Below are 6,218 nucleotides of genomic sequence, written 5' to 3'. Positions count from 1 at the left end.
CTCATCTTAGTTTATTCTAAAAAATTATATTAGGTTTGATAAATTGGAGTAGCCAAACTCACTATTATTAGTTTGAAATGAAAATAAATCAGAAAAAAATAATTTATATAATATTAATGAGAGAATATTTTTTATACATCATATTGTCATATCGAGTGTTGATCAACTTCCAGACGTCAACCATTACTGATAGGGCACATTTTGGTATCATCCTCGGGGCAATAGTCAGCAAGTACATCAGCACCAACCTGGGATTGTGGAGTTGACGCGCCGTCAATATGATATCTTGGACTCGTACTAGATGACCACCTGTCCCGCACCATTGAAAAGCCGCACAGGAAGCGTTGCATAATACAAAGCCACCCCTGAAAGCTCAGGACAACACTACACAACACTGATCCATGCAGAGGCCGGCTACTCGAGGAGTCGACGATCATTAACAACCCATGTACGATCAACTTTCACCCACAAGTATAAAAGTTAATCACCTGATTGACGCTATGGGATGGATCTTTGGAATTCATTATTCTCTCTCCCTCGAGACACTAACTTAGGCATAAGAGAGGTTCGACCTCGATCTTCATACAAGAGCCCAAAGGTGATAGAGAGTGACCCATGATAGGAGAAAAGATTGTGCTCGGGAGACATATCTCAATGCAACTCGACGGGTGCTCGTTGTCATCGTCCAAGCAGTCACGTGGTCGACCTCACACATCCGGGACTGAACCAAGCTATGCTGACACATCGGCCATAGCATAAAGGTTAACAAATAATTATCATCTTCTCCTGTTCGACTGACAAAAATAATGAAAAATATAAAAAATATAAAATCTGAAAAAAAGAATCTAATTTTTAGGGGGAAAATATCTGAAACAGAAGGAGAGAGCCGACCATCTCTCCGGTCCACCATTATCACCTTCTCCTGCCCACCAATTAATGGTATTTATTGTTTCCACATGGATGCAACTCTTAGCCTTCCTTCTGCATCCACCCTCTTGCCGTGAACGCCATCATTCAAACCCCACGCCTACCTCGCATGATCCTGCAGAAAGCTGCTTGTCATAGACACAGTGGTGGTATGCCACACCATCATGGAGAGTCAACTCCTACGTTGGCTGATAGTTCTTTGTCAAAACCTTCAGTTTCTAACAATTCTTGTCCTACTACTATAGACAACATAATGGAGAGCACTAAATTTTTGGATGATTGTGCTTGTTTTAGATATCATTTAGTTCACGAAAATATACTTCCATGACACACTGCTTGTGGATGCATCGTGATCGTAAGCATGTCGTTTAAGTGATATGGCTAATGCTAATCTGACAACCTTATTTTGCTCGTAGTTTTGTATCCCACAAGCATATAAATAGTTCTCAGGTCTTTTCGATCGGTAGTCGTGTACAGTAAAAACTAGACAAAACAGTTTCCTTTACTTTTGATCGTGACCAATGATATTGATTTAGTATTGGTTATTATAAAAATCTCAAATAGAAAAGGATTTAATTTTGATTTGATGAATATATTACTGTTAATTTGAGTTTAGATATTTTAAATCAAATCAATGAATCACTTATTCTATTAGATAAAATCGTGACATATGTTATTAAAACCAACCTAGTATTGATTATAGTGAAAACATCGAATAGAAAAGGATTACTCATTGACAAAGCTAGAATCAATTTTGGAATCAATTTTGGAGCCAACCGAGGTTTCTCCCATGTTAGTCTCAGAGTGAATTATAGTTCTTGTCGACCTGAAGATGTTAAACCTACAAAAGTAAATGGAAGGCATTCCCATCAAATGCCCCATCGATGATAAAAGTCGATATTGAGTTTAGATAGTTCACACGTATCGGATGAGCTCTTAAGAAAAATTTCAATGTGTGTGGAGAATGCACCCGGGGAACCTTTTATAGAAGAAGGCTTTGAGAACCGTTACCTTCGAGATTATTGGTGGTTTTTGGAAGTGATGGTTCTTGGACTAAGTCTGTATCAAGGTACCGTGAATATAGGACATGTCTTGATTGGGCACGTGAAGAGAAATCCCTCTTAACAGATGCACAATACAAAATGTGCCCAAGGTACATGAATAAAAAGAAAATTCAAAAATGAAATCAACTATGACAGAGGTACAAGGCCAAATGTGTCCGAGGCACATAAATTGAGAAAATTCAACCCATGTGAGAAGAAATATATCACAATAGAGACACAAGGCAAAATACGCCCAAATCGTATAAGTTGAAAAAACCTGATATGCGTGAGGAAAAATCCATCACGATAGAGGCATAGAGAATAATACGCCCGAAACATGAGTCGAAAAAGTTTGACCCGTATGAGAATAAATCCACCATAATAAAAACATAGGGAAAAATGTGCTGAGGGATATGAGTCAGGAAAAATTGATCAACGAGAAGAGATCCCAAACATTTCATATAAGATGAACTAAACGTCGCACTACGAGCCTCTCTTACAAGAGTCTCGAAGCACATCTTTCGAGAGGAGGGCATATGATAGGGGATACATTATCATCTAACATGTCATCGTCACGTGATGTCTAGAGAGGGAGGAGAAGACGAAAGTTACCCCTCTATTCATCTGTCCACGTGGACGAAGATATAAAGCAGGTAATCACAAGCCTCCTTCTTGCCCTTTATGATAAAAAAGGCCATCGTAAACTTCCTTCTTACCCTTTATATCCATAAAGATAATAATAAGTGTTTTCTTGTCCTTTATGATAAGAAAGATAATTGTAAGCTTCCTTGTGACCTTTTAAAGCTCGTATTTAATACAGAAGGAAGAATACTTCTTTTGATTATTCACGTTCATACTTGTATATCTTAGTTTACTTTGGTATCAAAGAGATCGTGTTAGAAAAACTCTCCCGACCTCGATCTTCATACGGGTGATACTTAGGAAAATTGGCGTTTTTACATCGGAGACTCTTCGAATAACCATGTTCATATGGGTTTGGATCATGTTCATTAAGATTTCAACAATATTTTTTCGGTTCTCTTAACTCGTCTCTACGATGGCTGGTACAGTCTTGCTCGTCATCACCATCTTCGTCGACGCAATCATCATTGTGTTGGGCGTGCGGGGAGCTGATGCGCCGAGGCCAGTGCGTGAGAGCGCCGGCGGGAGCTACCCGGCATGCTGGAGAACGTACGAGGAGGCGAGAGCCAGCGTCGCTTCGTGGATGGCGAGGATGCACCACGGCCCCCAGTGATAGGGGTCCAGGCCACTAGCCATGGAGGAAACTCTATGAGAGAAGGTGTAAGAATAACTATTATTCTCATCCCACTCTTTCAACCATTAATAATAACTATTCTTTAGTTAATCTCTATTTTTCAGCTCATAAAAATAGTTGTATTCAACATTTTTTTTTTAATATATGAATGGTCATCGTTCACTTTCTCCTTATTCTTAAAGATTCAAACTTACTGGCATCTTATGGCACAGATATCTACTTAGTTATTATCGTGTGATTTATTTATTTCTTCATGGAGGGGATGATCGATGAAGCAAGTTTCAGAATACTATACCGAGGCTGAGTAGATCAGAACGAGAGCAGCGTCACCAACTGAATGACACTTTGTTCGAGATCACCACCATCCTACAAATGAGCGAAAGGTGATTGGTGGAAGCAGGGCTCAATCTCGGTACTTGAAATTAAACTCCATCCTATCAGCTTTGCTCACTGGTTCTATTCTGACTCTTTTGTTCTTGCAGAGATGGATCTTTGATCAAATGTCGACCAAGCCATCGAGGAGGTCAAGGCACCACGTCAGCGTGGGGCCTGCAAGCACACTATTTGCTGACCTCCACCTCTCTACCACCAGCTCCTGCCATGTCGTCTTTTTTAATTTATATTTTTTTAAATCCAAACTGGAATCAATTTCATAACCAATCGAGGTTTCTCCGTGTCGTAAATTATAATTAAAATGCACCAAACTTACAAAACTAAGTTGATGGTGTTCTCGATAAATATCCCTCCGACGATCAAATTAGTATTGAGTTTGGAAAAAATATTCATGTATGGGAAACACGCCCGGGGAGTTCTTTTATAGGAGACTCTGGGAACCATTATCTCCGAGATGATTGATGATTATGGGGAATGATCACACCTTATTCTAGATTGAATCAAGATAATGACTTCAAAGTTTGTTGGACTATGAGGTATGTCTTGACTATCTTGACTTAGTCTAGGGGCATACGGTGTTAGAGTGCATCGAATTTGAGATATGTCTTAGCTAGTCCGACCTAGTTTGGGGGCATGCGACATCGAAGTATATCAAATTCAAGACATAACCCAATCCGAGGACACATGACATCAGCTACATACCATTGATGTGACCATGGGCAATCGACACGTCGATCACATATTATTTACATGATGCCCTATTGTTAGCCGTCAGATGTTAGTCGTGCCTTTTGCATGCTAACCATATATCGCTCATGTAACATTGTGGTATCGGTTAGGTTATTAACCACTCATCAATCGATATATTATTATTATATTAATATTAATGGTTTATCTCATCGGATCGATCATTAATGAGCTAGTTATCGTATTATGACGGGTGGTGACATTAGAGATTTATTTTTCGATAATTTTACCTCAACCAAAATGTCTAAGTGGTCTTATCATTGTAAAAAAGAAAAGTTTTAGACCAGTTAAATTAGTAACGCTGCCTAAAACTCCAATTACTTGATAAGAATGGGATATCAAGTTGTGATTGACAAGCAAACATAGAGCTCCTAATTTGTAAACAACAATCTCAGCTTTTCAGCATGACCCATGGCATTTTCCTCTTACAAAGAGCAAACATTAAAATCTTAAAATGACAGACAAATAGGCAGCTCCTCATAACTCACCTACTACTCCATGTCTTCTTAGTCTTATAATTAGGTGACAAAGCCAGCAAACACAAAGGTCCCTCCCTACACATGGTAGACCTAACATTAGATATGATGGTGGGTGGAATTCACATCACAATGACATGAACTTATCACTGGATTGAATCTCAAACAAAAGTTTAGTTTCATATTTGGATCTAATCATCTATCTTTGTCTTTTTGGAGTGTGCATTATAACTTGCATGGAACTTCACATGGTTTCAAAGGACATACATAATCTTTCTTTCTCAAAGCTCTTCCTTTAGCATGTGTTCTTTTAGCACTCCTAATCACTATTTAGAATAAAACATGTGATCATGGAGAAACAAGGAGGTACAAGAACTTATTAAGCATGGCAGAAATGTATGTCCTCAATGCCAGTGATTTTTGGCTGACAGAACACATGCTTTCAGGTTCAGAACCTGTCTGTACACTCCACTGTCCCAAAGTGTCATGACACCAAGAATCTCTATTTATTGACCTACCCACCCAGAAGTTGGAACACACACACAACAAAAAAGGGTACAAATCTTCAATTGTGTCATGCAAAGTTGTAGGAAAGTTTTTGACCTTTTGTGGATTAAGGATATGCAACATTCTGAAATAAATTTTTTGAAATTAATGTTTATGGGATGAGATTTTTCATCTTTAACTAATATTTTATGTATATAATTTCTGATAAATAAAGATTTTTTGAAATTAATGTTTATGGGATGAGAATTTTCATCTTTAACTAATATTTTATGTATATAATTTCTGATAAATAAAGATTTAATGATTTAATTTCTTATAAATACAGATTTTTTTGAAATTAATGTTTATGGGATGAGGATTTTCATCTTTAACTAATATTTTGTGTATATAATTTCTGATAAATAAAAATTTAATGATTTAATTTCTGATAAATAAAGATTTTTTTGAAATTAATGTTTATGGGATGAGATTTTTCATCATTAACTAATGTTTTATGTATATAATTTCTGATAAATAAAGATTTAATTTCTGACTAATGTTTTAATTCTTTGTTTTAAGTAAGAATTAAATATAAGCCCTTAATCTTTAATAAATATATTTAATATACCCACAAGATCAATATTTTAAGTAAGAAATAATTTACCATATAAAGTTTCAAAATTTCAACTTTTAGTACATAATCTCATATTCTACCCATAAAATAATTTTTTATACATAAAAAATTTATCATATAAAATATCAAATTTAAAATCATTGATAAATGGTTGAAGGCCCCTTATGGAGTGGGAGAGATTTTTTTTTTCTATAAAAATTAATTAGAAAATATTTATTTGGTCAAATATTTTTATT

This window comes from Musa acuminata, chromosome BXJ2-3, assembly GCF_036884655.1.
Source record: "Musa acuminata AAA Group cultivar baxijiao chromosome BXJ2-3, Cavendish_Baxijiao_AAA, whole genome shotgun sequence".
NCBI lineage: Eukaryota > Viridiplantae > Streptophyta > Magnoliopsida > Zingiberales > Musaceae > Musa > Musa acuminata.
The sequence above is the reverse complement of the archived record's forward strand: the minus strand, read 5'-3'. Positions refer to the sequence as shown.